The 20,368-nt window shown below is 32.7% G+C and overlaps 1 pseudogene; it reads left to right on the forward strand.

Annotated features, from left to right (window-relative positions):
• Nucleotides 1–3,832: 3,832 nt before the first annotated feature.
• LOC136219459 (cellulose synthase-like protein G3) lies at nt 3,833–10,323 on the forward strand (annotated as a pseudogene).
• The last annotated feature ends 10,045 nt before the right edge of the window (nt 10,324–20,368 follow it).

The following is a 20,368-nucleotide window of genomic DNA, read 5'->3' on the forward strand; positions in this document are numbered from 1 at the left end:
CCACCACTCCCTTTCTCTATTTTCTTCAGGCGTCAGGTTTGTCTTCTAGCGTCTGGTTTGTCTGTTTGCATCAGTTGTCTTTTTCAATAATCCATCGTCCCATGACTCTTGGAATTAGTCTTTTAGGTGTCTTCGAGGTTCCAATTACTGGTACAGAAGATTGGCAAACTTTGTCTTTTAGTGAACAGATCCTTCATGCTGTCGTGACTGTTACTCAGCTTCGTTTGTTCTATTCAACGTTCATGCTGAGTTCCTTCTCGGTCAGCTCCGTTCTGTTTAATCGCTTCTGAGGAAATCTTCAATTGTTAGTCAGCTTCGTTTTATTTTTTACTCCACTCAGCTTCCATTTAGCCATGCTGAGTTCCGTTCAGCTCAGCTTTGTTTGTGCTAGCTTTTGTCATGTCTTTACTTTATATATTTTCGCACTCAATATTAAACAAACATATTAGTACAATTAAATCAAAGCATCTAAATTTAATTGCCTCTTAATCATGGATGATTTTGTCAAATCAAAATCTCGTGGAAAGGTGTTTCAACACCATCATCATCAACTTCATAGGTGTCTTCAACTTGGCTCCACTCAACACTTCTCGACTCATCCTCATCTTGGAACCGATTTTCTTCACCATCATAAGCATCTTCATTTTGGTCCCACTCTACATTTTCTGTCTCATAGTCATCTCGGAACCGACCTTCATCATACTCACAAGCATCTTCGTTTCGGTTCCACCCAATATTTCCCAACCTATAGTCATCTCGGAACCGATCTTCATCATCATAAGCTTCTTTGCTTCGGCTCCACTCTATGGTTCCCAACTCATCTTCATAATGGACCCTACCTCCATGATGCTCATAAATACCTTCATTATAGGACCGGTCAACATCCTCCAACTCATCATCATAATAGAATCTACACTCATCATCTTCATACGGAGCCCGTGTCGATCCCGCTCAACACACCAACGCTCATTCTCATCAAAGTAGAACCTATCTTCGTCTTCCTCATGAGCGGCCCCATATTGGTCCCACTCAATGCATCGACGTTCATCCTCCCCATGGTAAACTCTACCATCTTCATCATAATCAAACTCATATGCACTATGACAAAGTTCACCATCCTCACAGATTTCATCTTCGGAAGCGTGCTCTATCTCTTCAACCTCATCCTCGAATTCGCCTTCATAATAATCATGTTCCTCATTTCTTTCTAGCTCATTCTCGGATTGGTTCTCCTCTTCATCAATCTCCTCTTCATCAATCTCCTCTTCTAACCCCTCTTCTTCATGGTTGTATTCAAATTCATTTTCATCTTCATCCACGATCCGTCTTTTCCCATGACCTTTCATTTCCTCCCACTCCTCTCCATAACTCGAACCGACTAATTCACGTGCCAAGTCATCCGACTCAAAAGACATGCTACAACCCAACATAGTAGAACCACCAACATCTCTCCCATCACCATAGCCATCAATCTCCCCACATAAACTAATTTCATCTTTCCCCTTAAAGAGATCAATAAGCCCAAACTCCTTATCCCCCTCTTCAAGACAAATATCCTTAATGTCCTTAAGCATACATATGTAGCTATGCCTAAGGGGCATTTCATCAAACACTTGGGGAGTACCCTTCTCAACATGGGTTTCCTTAAAACTTCCACCTCTCAATCCCCACTCCTCCTCATTCACACATGCATTTAAATTCTCATCAACAATTTCATTAACAATAAATCCACAATGAGAACTTAAATCTACTTCAGCATCACAAACAACCAAATCATCACTAATAATAGGCATACCTACAACTTCCATATCAAGATTTGAAAGCTTTGGACTTACCTCCTCCTTGTGTAAAATGGGATAGATTTGGGATGAATCTTTAGGAGGTGAAATAGTGGTTTCTCCATCTCTTTTCTGTTGGGCTCGATGTTGTCGCCTCCGGCTATTTCGGGTTCCCTTTTGGAGTCTCTCCATTTCTTCTTGGTCCAAGTTCTCTTTTGTCTTTCTCAACATCTCGGCATATTGGAGCTCCATCTCCCGTGTCTCGGCTTCAAGACATTCCTTTAAGGCTTGTGAATAACTCGGTTGAATCATTGTCGAAAGAAGTCTCCGTTCAAGGAAAACAACCTGGCTCTGATACCAACTGATAAAGATCGATTTTATCTGAATTGTAACGTGTTAGTTTTAATCGTAAACTAACAAAGATGTTCTTCTCTAGCTAAACTAGAAGGAGTGAATCCCAAGTTTCATGGACTAAATCCATAGGAATATGAAGTCCCCATTATTGAAGGTGAAAACCTTAACAAGCTTCTTGAAGAAGTTTAATATTTGATTGATAAAAGTTGAAGATTACAAAGAGAAAGAGATGAATTTATATCATCTCAAAAACCCTAATTGCCAAATTACATAGCTAATTAAAACATAAAGATAAGGGGTAAATGAGTGAAATATAAAGGGATGACATAGATGGTAAATAGAGAGTGGTAGGGTTGTAATAAGGGAGTGGCAAAGGTGTAAATAAGGAGTGGAAGGATTGTAAATAAGGAGGGAGTATGGAGTAAGGAGCAAGTTCCTTAAGCTGAAGGCACGCAGGGCGTGCCTAATTCTACGCGGGGCGTGCCTTGGCTGATGAGCTCCTCTCTAGATCAGTACTCACTCTACGCGGGGCGTGCCTTGGCTGATGAACTCTTCTCTGGGTCACCTTCCTACACGCGGAGCGTACTTTTAGACACGTGGAGCGTGTCTGAGCTGTTGGTGATGTTGTGTGGCACTGCTTTAGCCTCCGTACTCGCTTGTTGCTCGTGCTTGGTTCTTCCTCCGACTTCCTTCGTACGGACCCGATCCTAGGGAAAGATGCCCCGCATCAATTACACTATGTATATATAAAAAAATGTTTGTTTTTTCTTAACTATACTTTTATGATGACATGTATTTATGTTAATTACCAATTTGGTGATTTGAAGCAGGTTTTACTAGAAAATAAGAAAAAGACAAAGATATTAGTGGAAATTTATTCCCTAACCTTATTTATGTTTCAAGAGAGAAAAGCAAGACCTCTCATCACTGTTTTAAGGCTGGTGCCCTTAAATGTCCTGGTATGCTATTCTACTATATCTCAAACATATATATTATATTAATTTTGTTATTAATTTCATTTCATAATTTGTATATCATATCATCCTTCATTAATAATAGATTAAAAACATACAGATATACATGTGAAAATAATCTCGTGTTTTGTATGTGTCGAACAAATATTAAAAAATCAAATATTTTACCGAATTAAAAAACATAATTCCATCCTCAAATCTATCCTGAAATGACACCGAAAACACAAAACATTTACTACCAACTGATATGCAACTAGTGGAGAATACACGAAAAAATTGACTTATCTCATCAATATGGGGCTCTCAATTGTGTAATTAAGACATTAGTGTTGGTGGTGAAATTAATCTTGATTGATGATAATAAAAGTATTTTTTTTTTTTTTTTTTGTACTTTATTCCTAATATAATATAGGTTTTGAAAGAATAAATAGAGAGAAATACTATGCTATAATATGTTCGACTAGTTAAAAAATGAAATGCATACCATTTTCTAATTACTATTAATATTACGAATAATAAGTACATCGCACTCTGGTGTATTACAAGTTTTTTCCTATAATATTTAATATAGTTTTTCATATTTATTTTTTAGGCGCATCGTGTTATAATCTATAATATAATCAACACTATTAATACATAACATAAATAATAGAAAAAAATGATAATCATATTAAGCGGATTAATATCATTATGTTTATTTATATGCAGTTGCGGGTATCTGCTACGATGACGAATGCTCCAATACTCTTAACTCTAGACTGCGACATGTATTCCAATGATCCGAATACCCCGAAAAGGGTTTTATGTTACTATTGGAATACAAAAATTCAGGAAGAATATGCCTACATACAATTTCCACAACATTTTAAAGGGATAAACAAAAATGATATATATGGTGGTGAATTCAAACGTCTATTTCAAATTTAACCATTGGGGTTAGATGGGTTGGGAGGTCCTAATTTTGTAGGGACAGGTTGCTTCTTTTCAAGGAGAGCTTTATTTGGTGGTCCAACAAGTTTTGTGAATGGAACTATGAGAATGGAACTACACGGGGATACAAGGTAAGTAAGTTTGTATAAACTTAGGCTTAATAACTTTCATGGTGGTTTTAAAATGGTCAATTAATTTCAGTTTGGTTTAATAAAATCCTTCAATTTTGAATTTTGTCTTATTTAAGTCATTTTTGCGACTTCAAGATAAAAAAGACACTAAAAAAGTGAAGTGACTGTCACATTAGCAATAGTCAACTTTCACTGCTGACCGAAACGACACATTGCTTCCCCCTAGTGAACCGAAACAATACATGATTACTTCCTTCTGACACGTGTCGTTTTAGCCAACTAGGTGGCAGTCACATGTCATCTAGGTGTCAGCCACGTGTCGTTTCGGTCAGCGGTTAAAGTTGATTACTACCGATATGATAGTCATGCCACTTTTCCAATGTCTGTTTGCTCTTGAATTTGTGGGAATGACTTTATTGAGACAAAATTTAAAGTCGAATGATTTTATTGAAACTAATTGAAGTCGAGTAACCATTTTTATACATCCATGAAATTTCACTGACCAACCATGCATTTTAACCCTATATTAAGGCTTCTGAACTTGGTCGAAAAAATTGATTGGGCTCCTGAATTTACAAAGTATCTCGTTAACTTACTCAACTTGTTTAAAGTGAACTATTAGCTGCTTTAATTTGTTTAACTAACATATTGCCATGTTGAAATTATTGCTTACGATGATGATTGTCTCATGAAGTTACATAAAGTAGTATATATTTTACTTTGTCAAAACTTTTCTTCTTTTGCTACGTGGAGTTATAAAGTTTTTTTTTTTAAAACATGGAGTTATAAAGTTAATCATTTCAATTTCAAAGCAAGTCCAGAGGACTAACGAGATACATTATAAGTTCAGGAGGCCAGTCGATTTTTCTGGACCAAGTTCAGGGCTCGAGATATATTAAGCGTAATAAAAAAATTACACTGTTTAGTTGTTTGATTTATATATTTTTTTAATTAATCGTTTCAAAATAACATGCATTTAAGACTATTTTTTAATGCAACTATTGTTGTTTACTATTTGTTGTTGCTGGTACTTAATAAATATTGATAGCTTTTACCGCTAATTACCATTATTTTGTTTCTACCTTCTAATTAAGTTATACCAATTTTTGTATTATTAGGAGAAAAACACAAAAAATCCTCGTAGTTTTATGCATTCACAAATAGTGAACGTGATATTTTTACACTACTAGTAAAATAAAAAATTTGACTAATATGCTACTTTAACATATTAATGTTAATGAAGTAACAAATTAAATTATTGACTTTCACCAACGTGATATGTTGACTTGATAGTATATCAATCGCCATATCAACAAAGTTAAAGAGTGTTACTCAAATTCCTTATTTTACTAATAGTGTAAAATACATTGTCTTTTTTACAACGAGAAACAATCGCATTCCTCTTGCAAATGTATGAGAGCACAAGAATTTTAGTGGAAATTTATTGCCTAACCTTATTTATGTTTCAAGAGAGAAAAGCAAGACCTCTCATCACTATTTTAAGGCTGGTGCCTTAAATGTCCCGGTATGCTATCCTACTATATCTCAAACATATATATTATATTAATTTTGTTATTAATTTCATTTCATAATTTGTATATCATATTATCATTTATTATCATATACATATGAAAATAATCTTGTATTTTGTATGTGTCAAATAAAATATTATAAAATATAAATATTTTATTGAATTAAAAAGCACAATTCTATCCTCAAAACTATTCTGAAATGATCGAAAATGCAAAATAATTACTAACCGATATGCAACTAGTAGGAAATACATGAACATAATGTTAGATTTTATAATAATTTTTAAAATTGACTTATCTCACCGATGCGAGGCTCTCAATTGTATGATTAATACGTTAGCGGTGAAATTTATCTTGACTCACGATAATAATAAGAGTATTTGTTTTTTTTTGTATTTTATCCCTAACATAATATCGGTTTTGAAAGAATTATAGAAAAATAATACTATGACTATAATATGTTCGACTAGTTAAAACATGAAATGCATACCAATTCATAATTACTATTAATATTACGAATAAAAAATGCATTGCACTCTAGTATAAGTTTTTTCATATACTATTTTAATATGATTTTTTATACGTGTCAAAATGATTATATATATATATATATATATATATATATATATATATATATATAATAGAAAAAAATGATAATCGTATTAAACGGCTTATATATAAAGCGAATTCTCTTGGTTAGAAACTAACATCATTATGTTTTTTTATATGCAGTTGCGAGTATCTGCTACGATGACGAACGCTCCGATACTATTAACCCTAGACTGTGACATGTATTCCAATGATCCGACCACCCCGAAAAGGGTTCTATGTTACTATTGGGATACAAAAGTTCAAGCAGAATATGCCTACATACAATTTCCACAACATTTTAAAGGGATAAACAAAAATGATATATATGGTGGTGAATTCAAACGTCTATTTCAAATTCAACCCATGGGGTTAGATGGATTGGGAAGTCCTAATTTTGTAGGGACATGTTGCTTCTTTTCAAGGAGAGCTTTATTTGATGGTACAACAAGTTTTGTGATGCCTGAAATTGCTGAGTTAAGTCCAAATCATGCCCCAAACAAGGACTTAAAATCATCCCAAGTTGTAGCATTGGCAAATAATGTGGCTCAATGCAATTATGAGAATGGAACTACATGGGGCTACAAGGTAAGCCAGTTTATAAGCTTAATACATCATTTGTATAATACATTGAACTTTTTCAGAAAGTTTGATTGGCCCGCTTGACCTTTTACTAGATTTGGCAATTATCATGTTTCGTGTCAAAATCGTGTTATCTCATATTTATGTTCCATATGGACTTATATGTTATAAATAATAGAAAAATGATTTTCGTGTCAATCGTGTCGTGTCCGTCGGGTTGGATCTGTAATCGTGTTTTCGTGTCAGAAATTGCCACCTCTACCTTTTTAGAATGTTCTGATAACCGCTTCAACTTGTATAAAAGTTATAGATAGCTCTCTTAACTTGCATAAAATATAGTCAATAAATCACTCTGTTGCAAAAAAAAAAGTGAGTTATATTAGATGTGAAGGTGTATTGCACGTGCCTTGAAAAAGTAAATGATCAAGGTCGGGTAGGAGGTTGTAGGTCAAAGAGAACATGTTTGACAATTGAGCAAGTAAGAAGTTCTTTTTTTAATATATTTTAATCTATTATGTGAATTATGTAATAACATTCTAAGCCGCGTGTATCTTAATTTTTTTTTTTTTGCAACCGAGTGATTAACTTATTGCATTTTAAGCAAGTTGAGGAGGGTAATCGTACACTTTGAAAGTTCATGAAGGTAGATTTTTGGACAAGTTTAGGGGGCTCATGATGTATCAAGCCAAGTTGCTTAATATATCAAGGCTTCTGAACTTGGTCAAAAAAAAAAACTCCTCAATTTTCAAAGTATCTGGTTAACTTAGTGAACTTGGTTAAAGTAAACTATTAGCTACTTGAATTCGTTTAAAGTAATCTATTGTCCTTGTTGAACTTGCTTGCAGTTATGATTGTCCTCTGAACTTACTTAAAGTGATATAAATTTTAATTTGTCTAAAACTTCTCTTGTTCTTTTACATGGACCTATGTTAATCATGTTACTTTTAAGTAAGTTTAAAAGACTAGTGAGATACATTGTAATACACGAGGTCATTTAGTTTTTTTGAACCAAGTTCAGGGCTCCAAATATATTAAGCGTAATAGAATATTTACACAGTTTAGTTATTTGATTTATATTTTTTTAACAAATCGTTTTAAATAACACGCACTTAAAACTTTTTTTAGTTCAATAGTTGTTATTTACTGTTTGTTGTTTATTGTTACTGGTACCTGATAAATATTAACTGAGATTACCACTTACTACCATAAATTTTTATTCCATTATTATTTTGATTCTACCTTCCAATTACATTATACCATAATTTTTGTATTATTAGGGGAATCGCAAACGCACACGAAATCCTTGTATTTTATGCATTACAAAGAGTGAAATGTGATATTTTTTATACTATTAGTAAAATAAGGAATTTGACTTACGACAGTTTTTACAGATGTAACATATTGACTTTACTGATACCACACATTAAATTATTAACTTATGCCAACCTCACATGTTTACTTATGTCAAATTCCTTATTCTAACAATAGTGTGAAATCATTGTTGTTTTTAGAACGAAAAATTTGCATTCCTCTTTTCGCAAATGCATGAAAGCAGAAGATTTTTTTTATACCGTTTCCTAATTTTTAGTAAACTTATCATTTCGTATCTTGCAGTTGGGATTCCGCTACGGGTCGTTAGTGGAAGACCTTTTTACAGGCTATCAGCTACACGGTGAGGGGTGGAAATCCATATTTTGCAACCCAGATATGGCAGCATTTATGGGAGATGCACCATTTAACTTGCTAGATATGTTGAATCAACAAAAAAGATGGGCAGTTGGTGTGCTTGAGATAGGACTTTCAAGTTATAGTACATTCACATATGGTGTTAAACACTTGGGAATTATATTCTCCATACTCTATTCACAAAACCATTTTTGGCCCTCATGGTCTATTCCAATAGTCATTTATGCATTTCTTCCCCAACTAGCTCTACTCAACAATGTCTCCATCTTTCCAAAGGTATGGAATTGTTTATTATTTATTGTTACTGGTAAATATTCTTTTGGGTGAAATGCATCATTTGATCATTGGTTGTCTCAAAATGGTCACTTAATTTCAATTGTCTCAATAAAATTATTCCACTTTGAGTTTTATCTCAATAAAGTCATCCTGGCGACTTCAAGAGAACAAGACACTAAAAAATATGACATGGCTTCCATGCCAATACTAGTCAACTTTCACCGCTGAATGAAACAATATGTGGCTGCCACCTAGTTGATTGGAAGGACACGAGGTGGCCACCTAGATGAAACATGTTGTTTTGCTGAGCTAGGTGGAAACTACTTGTTATCTTGGTGGCAGCCGCAAGTCGTTTCGGTCATAAGTGAAAGTTGACTACTGTTTATGTGGCAGCCACGTCAGTTTTTTCAGTGTGTTTTTGTTCTTAAAGTCGTTAAAGTAACTTTATTGAGACAAAATTCAAAATTGAATGATTTTTTTGAGAAAAATTGAAGCTGACCATTTTGAGACAACCATGAAAATTAAGTGACCAACAATACATTTAACCCGGTAAATATTAGTTGATTTTTCTTTTATAACAGCTATGGATAGTTGTTTCTCAATCCTAACCAAACAACACACCAAACAGTTGTTTCTCAATCCTAACTAAAATTATCTTTTTAGAGAGACGTATTTGGCCCTCAACTTACTTAAACTGACATATTAGTCTCCTGATTTTGTTTAAAGTGACACACTTTTCAATTTGCTCAAATCTCCTCTTATTATCTCATAGGATTTGGAAAGTTAATCATGTCAGTTTAAACAAGCTCAGGAACTAATGAAACGTTTCAAAACTGGAAGTCAATCAAATTATTTAGCCGGATACAAAGCCCTGATTTATTTATGAAGTTTCTTAGAGAATTGAAATTTTCTTTTGTAGGTTTCAGAAACAACATGGTTTCTCTTGTATCTATTCCTTTTCCTAGGAGCATATTGGCAAGATTTTTATGATTTTGTATCATCAAAAGGAACATTCAAAATGTGGTGGAATGATCAAAGAATTTAGACAATAAGAGGCCTAACATGCCTATTATTTGGTTCCATAGAATTCTTTCTCAAAAGCTTAGGAATTCCAACACAAGGATTCAAGGTCACAAGCAAAGTTATAGACAATGAGCAGAGTAAAAGATACCGACAAGGCTTATTCGAGTTCGGAATTCCGTCGCCAATGTTCGTGACATTGTCAACGGCAGCATTGATTAACTTGGTTTCATTCATTTGGGGTGTAGCTCAATTAGCTTTCGGTGGAAAGATTGCAGAAGGACTAGAATTGCAAACCTTGATAGCGGGATTTGGAATGGTGAATTCTTGGCCAATCTATGAAGCTATAGTGTTACGAAAGGATAAAGGGAAAATGCCTACCAAAGTTACCATTTGCGCAACATTAATTACGTTTGGATTATCTGTAGCATTTTCTTTCATTTTCTGTTGCCCTTTACACCTGAAACTGTAACAGGCTAAGTTCCACGAAGACTTTGATTTTTAAATGTTGAACGTTTCGAAAAACTGTCATAAATTTATATAGAACACTTTAGGTAATGTTTTTGTAATTCTAAAAATTTGGAAGCTCGTTTCAATTGGGTTCAAAATTAACTTTAAGTATCAATTCGCCCCATTCATTTCTAAAAATGATGATTTAGTAAAATAATTAAAATGCGCAAATAGGTGAATAATAAATAAAATAGAAATGTTATTAATTAATTGATGAATATTACATTTTATAAATATTCATATCTACCTTTATTGTTATTTTCATTTTTAGGAATTTTTGGCACACCTGTAGGCCCACTCGTAATGTCAAAGATACCTGAAGGTTTTCGCTTTAAAACTGAAGGAAACTATTATATTCTTGAAAAGCAAGATCAAGATCTACATTCCATTCAGGAATATTTTCAAATGACCGAATTATTTTAAGCGACCGAGCTATCCCGTTCTAGTTTTAAGTACAACAAATTTCAAAGCTCGGGGTATTGTTCGTAAAAGTCCAACAAAGTCCATTTGGGTTCAAAATTGTTCAAGAATCCAGTCCGGGTTTAAGTTCAGGCCCAGAAAGCAAAAACAAGCCCAATGGGAGGCCCAAACACAATTGAACCCTTGTACATTACAAATCAACCCCAAATCTTCAAATTGTGTTTAATTGAACCCTTCCATATTTCAAAATCGTCCTCAATTATTCAAATTTAGTTCAATTGAACCTCTCCATATTTTTTTTTGACACAAACCTCTCCATATTTAATCCGACCCTATTGTTCAAATTGAGTTTGAATAAGCCTCTACGCATTTCAATTCCCCGTTTGTTTTTATTTCGCCCTTTAATTCTTACTTCTGCTATATAAATTGGAATATTTCCATTTATTAATTATTTTCTTTTACTGTCAAATTATGTTATTTTTCTTCGCCAATATTCTCAATTCCAAAACCACTGCACATAATCAATTCCAGATTTTGCTAAATTGTATATATAAAATAGGCATAAAGTATAATTAAGTTCTCGAACTTTGCTATTTGAAGAATTAAGCTCCTAATCATTTATTTTTCCATATTGAATCCTTGATTAAAGGGCGAGCCTTGGCGCAACGGTAAACGTTGTTATTGTGTGACGAAGAGGTCATGGGTTCGAGTCTCAGGAGCACTGGGCCGCCCTTTATTGAATCCTTGATCATTGATTATTTCTTCTGGTCCCGACTTGGGTTAATAAGATAATAATTTTCTAGAACAACCCTTTATAAATACATTGTATTATTACCTCTATAAATTAATAATTTCTCAAATACATATGTGAAATATATATAAATATACATACTTAGGATAATTTAGCAAAATATGAATCTATAGTATTTTGTTTTTTCTTGAAATTTAAATCTAGTTGAAGTTCATCTCTAACTATTTTTAGTGCATTCAAAAGTTCTAGTGTATCCTTGTGAAATTGTAACAAAAAAAATTGTAAAGAGTGATGATGCTATAATTGATTTCTTTCTTGTAACTGATTTCAAAGGTACTGAATCATCCTCAGCTTAATTCTCATTTTTTGTATGATTTAAAACAACATTCTATATAAATTTATATAGTAATTCATTAACTATGATACATTGAATATTTTTAGCATAAATACAATGAACTTCAAAGTTCAATTAACTTATATAATGCACATTTAATTTTATTTGTTCACTGATTTTAGACAAAACTTTATTTAAATTAGTAATTTAAAATTTATTTAAAAAAGAAATTAAAATCACTCTATAAATTAATAATTAATAATTTATCGATTAATTAATAACTCTATAAATTAATAAAATTTCATGGTTTCAGCATTATTAATTTATAGAGGTTTTACTGTATTTAACTAAAACGAAATTATAGAAATTAATTTTCAGTATATTAATCTGAGATGTTATGTCATATTTAACTTAATAATACATGTAAATAAATTTACACAAAAATTCTTTTATATTTTTCCACGTACATGTATTTATTTCATACATTTATACATATAACATATGGTCAGATGTAGTGGCGGAGCCAGAGCTCAAAGTTCAGAGGGGTTCCATTGCATGAACATTTTTTTTCTTAATAACGACTTAAGGCTTTGATTAATAGTAGTCAAATCAAAATTTTCAAATTTTTGATAATATAAGGGTAAATTTGATCATAGTTAGAAACATTAACGTACAAAATAACTGAGATTCAATATAGAGTAAAGATAAGGTGCAAAAATACTCTAATGTTTACACCTAAGAACAATTTTACCCCTAACGTCTAAAATGGTGCAATTTTACCCTTAACATTAGCAGCCAAGAGCAATTTTATCAGTAACCTCGACAAGTTTGGTCAATTGGAGAAATTATTCATCAAATTGTCTTCTCGATCATGAATTTTGTAACTAAAAAAATACAAGTAAAAATAATAAAGGAGAATGAGGTTAATAATGATTAAAAATGATACTTAATATTTTTAAAGGAGAATGAGGTTTAAGGAAAAAAATTAAAATGAGATAAAAAAAGTGAAGAGATTGAGATTCGAACATAGAACCAATTGGATGTAGAGATTTCTTTGATTATCACTACAACAAACTATACAAACTTAGTTTTATATTATATAATCACATTCTACATTATAAGTACGAATTTTAACTATTTTGGGGGGCTGCTCGGGACTGAACCATTATTCTGTTCCGGAGGGTCGGAGGGTCGGGAGACCCTCCCTACCCCCTAGCTCCGCCCCTGGTTAGATGAACACAAATTTATCCTTCAAAATATTTGTTTGACTCTTTCATTAAATATTTATTCTGTAAACAGTATTTTTATTATTATTGTCAAGTGTCTTCACTCATTTTTTAATGAAATGATTTTCAAGTTGTAGATAAAAATGAAAAATGAAGATGTATTTAAAAAAAAAAAGTTCACATGAATAAAATGAGTATGTGAAATAGAGGGTTGATTATACGTATGAGATAAGGAGGGATTTAATTATTTACCAAAAAGTAAAAGATTTGAATTAATCAGATTTTCTTAATAGATACCAAAATAAAAGGAAATTTTATAATTACAAGATATGGAAAATATTAGGTCTTTCATAACTTTACCTATAAATTAGTGTGTCCTCACCCAAAATCAACAAACAAAGCAAAAGGAAAACATTTTGAAAAACATCAAAATGAAGAAAAATTCTTTCAATCTTGTCTTTCACTGATCTTGTTGCTGGTTTTATCTGGTAAGACTCTATTCTTTGTTACTTAATTTCAGTAGTATTCAATTAAGTTCAGTTCAGTTAATTTCAATAAAAACGAACAGAGCCTAAATCTTTTTTAATTTTACTATTTTATTTAGTTTTGTTTTTTCTATTAATTCCGTCTTAGTATTTTGTTATTGGTGAATTATAGGCATAATTGATGGAAGTGAATCGAAAGAGTCAAAGGGAAAAGAAGGAGCAGAGATAAATGCGAATTGCTTTGATGACGAGTGCAAGTTTTATTGTAGTGCAAAATGCAAGAGATTTTTTTGTTTGAATGGGAAATGCCAATGTGAACTTGATCAGTTTCGTATTCAACTTACTCTTCCTTGTAATCCCTTTCATGTTTAACCTCTCAGTATTTGTATTTTTTTTCTATTTTCAATAATTAATCCCAATAAGACCATCATTTTCATCAGATTTATGTTCAAGCAATTTAATTTCAATTATTTCATTCAAAATAATTATCAGGATATATAAATACATAATTAAATCCTTTAATTTTTAGGATTGTTCATCATTAATGTATGTGAAAATTAAGATAAATTGTTAGCGAAAGGTTTAATGTATGTGAAAATTAAGATCGTGGTTTTCTGTCCTCCTTGATCTGTGATCTGTTTCAAGTAAGGATAAGAAGAAATGGTAAATTGTGCAATCAAAATAAAGGTGTGAAAATAACACTGGATATCATTTTTTGTATTTCTTTCCATTTTCAATAAATTACTTAGTTACTTAGGTGATCTGTTTCAAAGTAAAGCCTAATAATCTAGCTAGACCATCTGAATAAATTATTCGAGCATTTAGATGATAGCATAACTACTTAACTCATACAAAATAGAAAACATAAGAAGAAATGATAAATTGTGCAATAAAAAGCAAAGAAGGTTAGAAAATAATTGTTCTTACGTGAACAGTCGTGTGTGTCCGTGTACAGTCGTGTTCATATGTGAAAAGACATATTCTTCGAGTTCTATTTGTATAGAATGAATTATCAAATTCATAAGCTGAAGTTGTTGAAAAAACTCCTGTCTGTTTCTAATGTTCTTGTTTTCCTACTCGGATGATAACAAGTCTGCACACAGATTTGTCTGCTTCAGATTTGTCTAACTGTTTCCTTTTTAGTTTCCAATTTGTATATTTTTCTTTGTTATTTTTGCTTTTTGGTTATCATATCCAACAGGAACTACTTAATTGAATTCTGTAGTTTGATTATTTTTGCATCATCAGCTTGTAGTCTTTTTTAAGGGGCGGATTATGATGAAAATAAACAAACTTCGATTTTCAGTCATATGTAATATTAAAATTGCATATTTTAAGGGGTTGAAAATATGCAATTTTATCAAACACAATAATGAGATGAGTTGGAGATGAGGTTTCCTCTTTAATACATTTGCGGAACTGTCTGATGAGTTGCGGATGGATTGTTTTGATTTTTTTATTGGTAAAATAAAAGCATAAAATTAATTTGTGGTTTAAGCTTTGTTATAGGATGCCAACAACAATCGATTTAAACAGTTTATTATATAAAAATGGCTTAATAGGTATCCAGCCCTCTAAACTTGTAATTTTTTTTTCACCTGGCCCCCTCAACTTAGCGGACAACCTCTCAACCCCCTTAACTCTCCAAAAACATGACATACAACCCCTTAAACTTACAACTTTTTTTTACCTGACCCCCTCAACTTAGGGGACAACCTCTCAACCCCTTCAACTCTCTAAAAACATCACATATAGCCAATTAACGCCTACGTGGCTCTGACATGAAATAAGTTGGGATTGCACTCATTAGAAATCGCGTGAAGGTTGGCTTTAAAAACTTAAACGGTAAAAAAAATCCCCTTTCTTCTTAAATGCCTAACGTTCTTCTCCTCAGAAATCCTTCCTTCCTCTTTTCTGATTCCTTCGATTCACCTCTTTTCTGTCTCCGATCGGTCTCCGATCCAAGTTCAACAGTAAGTATTCATCTCCTTCATCTCCTTTATTCCTTCTCTACCTTCTTCTTTTTATTCTTCTTCTTCTTCTTCTTCTTCTTCTTCTTCTTCTTCTTCTTCTTCTTCTTCTTCTGGTTTGCCTCTTTCTTCTTCTGAGATAATTTGTTTTGTCAATTAGGTTAGGGCTTGTATTGTTCTTGAAACCATTTCATGGTGGGTACTCATGAATCATGTTTTTGTGGTGAATATGTTGTACTAAAGCTTTCGTGGAAACCTGCAAATCAAGGAAGAAGACTCTACGGATGCCCAAATTATGGGGTAATTTACTGGATTTACATGAAAAAATTTAAGAAAAAAATGACACGTGTCATTGGTGTGGTCAACAGTCAAGCGCGTTTTCTACACGGTTCAATATTTTGACTGGATATAGGGGTATAAGGGGTTGTATGTAATGTTTTTAGAGAGTTGAAGGGGTTGAGAGGTTGTCCCCTAAGTTGAGGGGGCCAGGTGAAAATTTTTTACAAGTTTAAGGGGTTGTATGTGATGTTTTTGGAGAGTTAAGGGGTTGAGAGGTTGTCCCATAAGTTGAGGGGGCCATGTGAAAAAAACTACAAGTTTAGGGGGCTAAGTACCTATTAAGCCTATAAAAATCATTAGTGTTTCTTGGAGTATCAATCAAGATTGGATGTATTGTCTTTCCTTTAGAATTTTGATTGTGGATATTTTTAAATAAATTTATCGATAAATTAAAGTAGTTTCGTACATTTTTTATTGCTTATTTATAACTATAATAATAAGGGTTAATTACAAAAAAGTATCTTGTGGTTTGATCGATTTGCAATGTAGTACATGTGGTATTTTTTACAAACACAACCTCAAGGTTGTCACCGTTAACAAAATCAAGGAGATCGCAAAATTTTTATTAAATCACAGGGACAATTTGGGAAAGAATTATTTTGACTTTTTTGTCTGACTTTTTGGGATGACTTCATCATTATCATCTTCTTCTACTTTCTTCTTCTTCTTCCTCCATTTCCTCTTATTCTTCTTCCATTTTCTCCTCTTCTTCCTTTCTTTTCTTCTTTTTTTTCTTCCTTAAAAGAAAAAATCAGAAGAAGAAGAAGAGAGAATGAGAGAGAAAGAAAAAATTAAAAAATCAAATTTTCTAAATTGTTCATGTGCCACATCAGCTTTTTAACAGAGTTTCGACCGTCTCCTTTATTTGTTTAACAGTGACAACCACAAAGTTGTGTTTGTAAAAAAAATACTGTAGGTACCACATCGCAAATCGGCCAAACCACATGGTACTTTTTTTGTAATTAACCTAATAATAATTCAGTAAATACTTTAAGATCATTGACAAAAAAAAAAAAACTTATGTGGAAGACTTAGTTGCTAGCATTTTACTATTTTTTTTCCTAATTGTGTTAGTAACACACTAAAAATCTTAGACATAATTGAAGTTTGGAAAATCTGAAATGACGGTTAAATTACAGGGAAACCCTGTTTTTCCAATTTTTGATAACGTATGGTTAAAATTGATCTTACTTGAAAATATTAGGATTAAATCTACACTTATTTTAAAATGTTAAATTTCACCTTTATTATGTAATAGTATAAAGAAAAATATATCATTTCATATCAAAAGTCAATCAGACAAAATGGTTTTTTCAAGAGTAAAAACTATAGTTTATAAAATTCGAGCAATATTTTATGTACATATAAAAGTGGAAGCACTTTGTTCATACAAAATTTTCAGTGTTACCCTCTCCGCACCCATCAATTTTATATTCAGAACGTAAATATTAGAATTAAAAAGACGTGAAGTCGGCTTAATAAAAAAAAGTTGCTCAAAAAGCGTGTTTATTTTAGAAAATAAAGTCGAGTTCGTTGGGATTCAAATTATTATTTAATAGTGGATTTAATTATTTGGAATTATTTTAAATTAATTAATAAATCCAGTCTTACTATTATTCGTTTTAAATTACGAAATATTTATAGTTTGATTCGTAAAATGTAAACGTTAAATATTAAAATTAAAACGGTACTTGAGACATTTTTTAAGCAATTTATAATCGAAATATAATGCATTTTTAGAAAAGAACAATTTATGATAGCAACGGGTGAAATAATTAAAATGTGCGAAGAGGTGTTGAATAATAAATGAAAATGAAAATTTTGTATTATTTAATAGATAAATATTACGTTTTACAAATATTCATATCTACTTCTATTGTTATTTTCATTTTTTTAGGAAATTTTGGCACACTCGTAGCCCCGCTCAGTAATGTCGAAAATATTCGATGACCCTCGCTTTAAAACCGAAGGCAACTGTTATATTCTTGAAAAGAAGGATCAAGGTCCACATTTGATTCAGGAATATTTTCAAGTGACCAAATTATTTTAAGTGACCGAGCTATCCGGTTCCAGTTTTAAGTCCAACAAATTCCAAAGCTCAGGGTATTGTTTGTATAAGTCCAACAAAGTCCATTCAGATACGAAATTATTCAAGAATCGAGTCCGGGTTTAAGTTCAGGCCTAGAAAGCAAAAGCAGACTCAATGGGAGGCCTAAACACCTAAAGTTATGAAAATCAAAATCATAGGCAGTAAGAAGCCCAACACGCATCTTCCCCACCAAAATTCATAACACTAACGAGGTGTTTGTTAGAGGGGATAAAGATAAAAAAAATTGAGATGAGTTATTTTATGTTTATTTTAGAGATAGATTAGGAAGATAAAAAGGGATATCACTCTTATCCCTTAAACCCTATACCCAAAAGGGGATGACATAAGAATATGAGATAAGCTACTGAGATTTTAATAGGATGGAAAAGTCAATCTTATCTCTCAAATTAATGTTATGTAGTTTAAATAAGGGAAAAGTACGAAAAAAATATATGTGGTTTGCTCAATTTGCAAACAGAGGCATGTGGTTTAAAAGTTTACAAATAAAGATTTGTGGTATGTTTTATTTACAAAACAAAGTATTAGAATTATACAGTTAAGTTCTGATTATAACCAAATACATTTTTATTTTAAAAAAATGTTTCTTACATATCAGCAAAACGCAACCCCGAAAAGACAACTTTCTAAATCAAAACAATAAATAATATGGTGGATTTTATTTTTTATTTTTACTAATTTGACAGTTTATGAACTAGATTGATATTTAAGTTCAGTTTACATAGTTGTAATTTGATTTTGGGATTTGTATTTTGTTAATATATATGTAATTGTAAAAGAAAATTAAAAAATGCTTGATCAATTACTTTTTTTTTATAGAAATTAAAACGAGACAAAACTTGGGCGGGGTGAGCATCCATGGCCCAAGAACTGACAAACCCGCAATATATTAAAAAAAGAAAAAAGTGAATGTTTGAACAAGAGCAGAGTAAGGAGAACAAACAAAAAAGAAGGGGGAAGGAGAAAAGTTTAGGAAAGTCAAAAAAACCTCAAGTGATAAATACTACAAATGTCATCATTGATAAACTTGTGGAAAAAAGCAGGAACTGAAGACCACCAATTGATCACTGAGGAAGAGACTCCAAACTTAGCCAGCGCATCAGCAGCTCTATTTCATTCACTAAAAATGTGAGAAAAAAGAATGTTCATCCTAGAAAAAATGTTGAGACAATGCAAACACTCTTGACGAATACTCCAAGGAACATTCATGGAACGATGTCTAAGCAGATTAACAACGTAAATTGAGTCTGACTCAACCCAAAGCTGATGCCAATTTTGCTCCCAAGCAAGTTCAATTGCGAAAATAGCGGCTCTCAATTCAGCCATATAAGCAAAAAAAAAAAAGAGGGGTAGAAAAAGCAAAACAACCTTTGGGAAATCCTCGATAGTTGCGAAAAATACCTCCCGCTCCTACCTCGCCTGAAGTGCCAAAAGCAGAGCCGTCCATATTGACTTTAACCCAGCCCGGAGGAGGTTTAAGCCAATGGACCGGAATAATGTTGGGAGTTGGGGGCAGCCTAGGAGAAGTCAGAAGACGGGATAAGATAATATTATCTCTCCGTGAAAAGCAAAAACCTTTAGAAGTGGCAAAGGACTCTCGAATCATTTGAAAGAGGGTGATCTTCGAATGCTGAATATAAGGAGAAACTTCCTTAAATATTGCTTCATTCCTACAATGCTAGTTTAACCAGATGCAAGTGACAACGACAACACGCCAGATCATCGACACTTGAGAGCCAAAATGAATGCTACGAAGAGTGCTGAGGAAGTGGGTGAATTGGGAATAACGAGGCAAAGAGCAGTCAAAATGAATCTCAAGGGCCCTCCAAAGAGAATCTGCAAAAGAATAACTAATGAATAAGTGGTTAATGGATTCAGCATCCCTACCACAAAGAGCACAATGAGAGGCAAATGAGAGTCTAAGACGCTACATGAGGTCGTGAGTCAGAACCCGGCTATGCAAAACTCTCCAGAAAGTGAAGGAACGAGAAGGGGGAGTGTGAGCATTCCAAAAAAATTTATACCAGTCCACCGAGGAGGAACTAGGACTGATAATCGAATAGTACTCTTTGGTAGAGAAAATACCCTTCGTAGAGGGCTGCCAAGCACAAAAATCAAGATCATCTCTGCCCCGGTGAATAGGTCAAATACTGTCTTGAACAACCGAAAGAAGAGTACCTAAGTCAAGCCACTCTGAATTTACCAAAAAATCATCAACAGAATTAAAGCGTGAACGCTTATCCTGATGATCAAGACCCAATCTGTCCGCCACTGTTGGAATGATCCACCTATCTGTCCATAAATTGAGCTTTAAAGACTGGCCAATCCACCAAAAAGTCTGGTCCCAAATGGATGAATAAACAAACTTATAAGAA

The sequence above is a fragment of the Euphorbia lathyris genome, chromosome 1, assembly GCF_963576675.1.
Source record: "Euphorbia lathyris chromosome 1, ddEupLath1.1, whole genome shotgun sequence".
Lineage (NCBI taxonomy): Eukaryota > Viridiplantae > Streptophyta > Magnoliopsida > Malpighiales > Euphorbiaceae > Euphorbia > Euphorbia lathyris.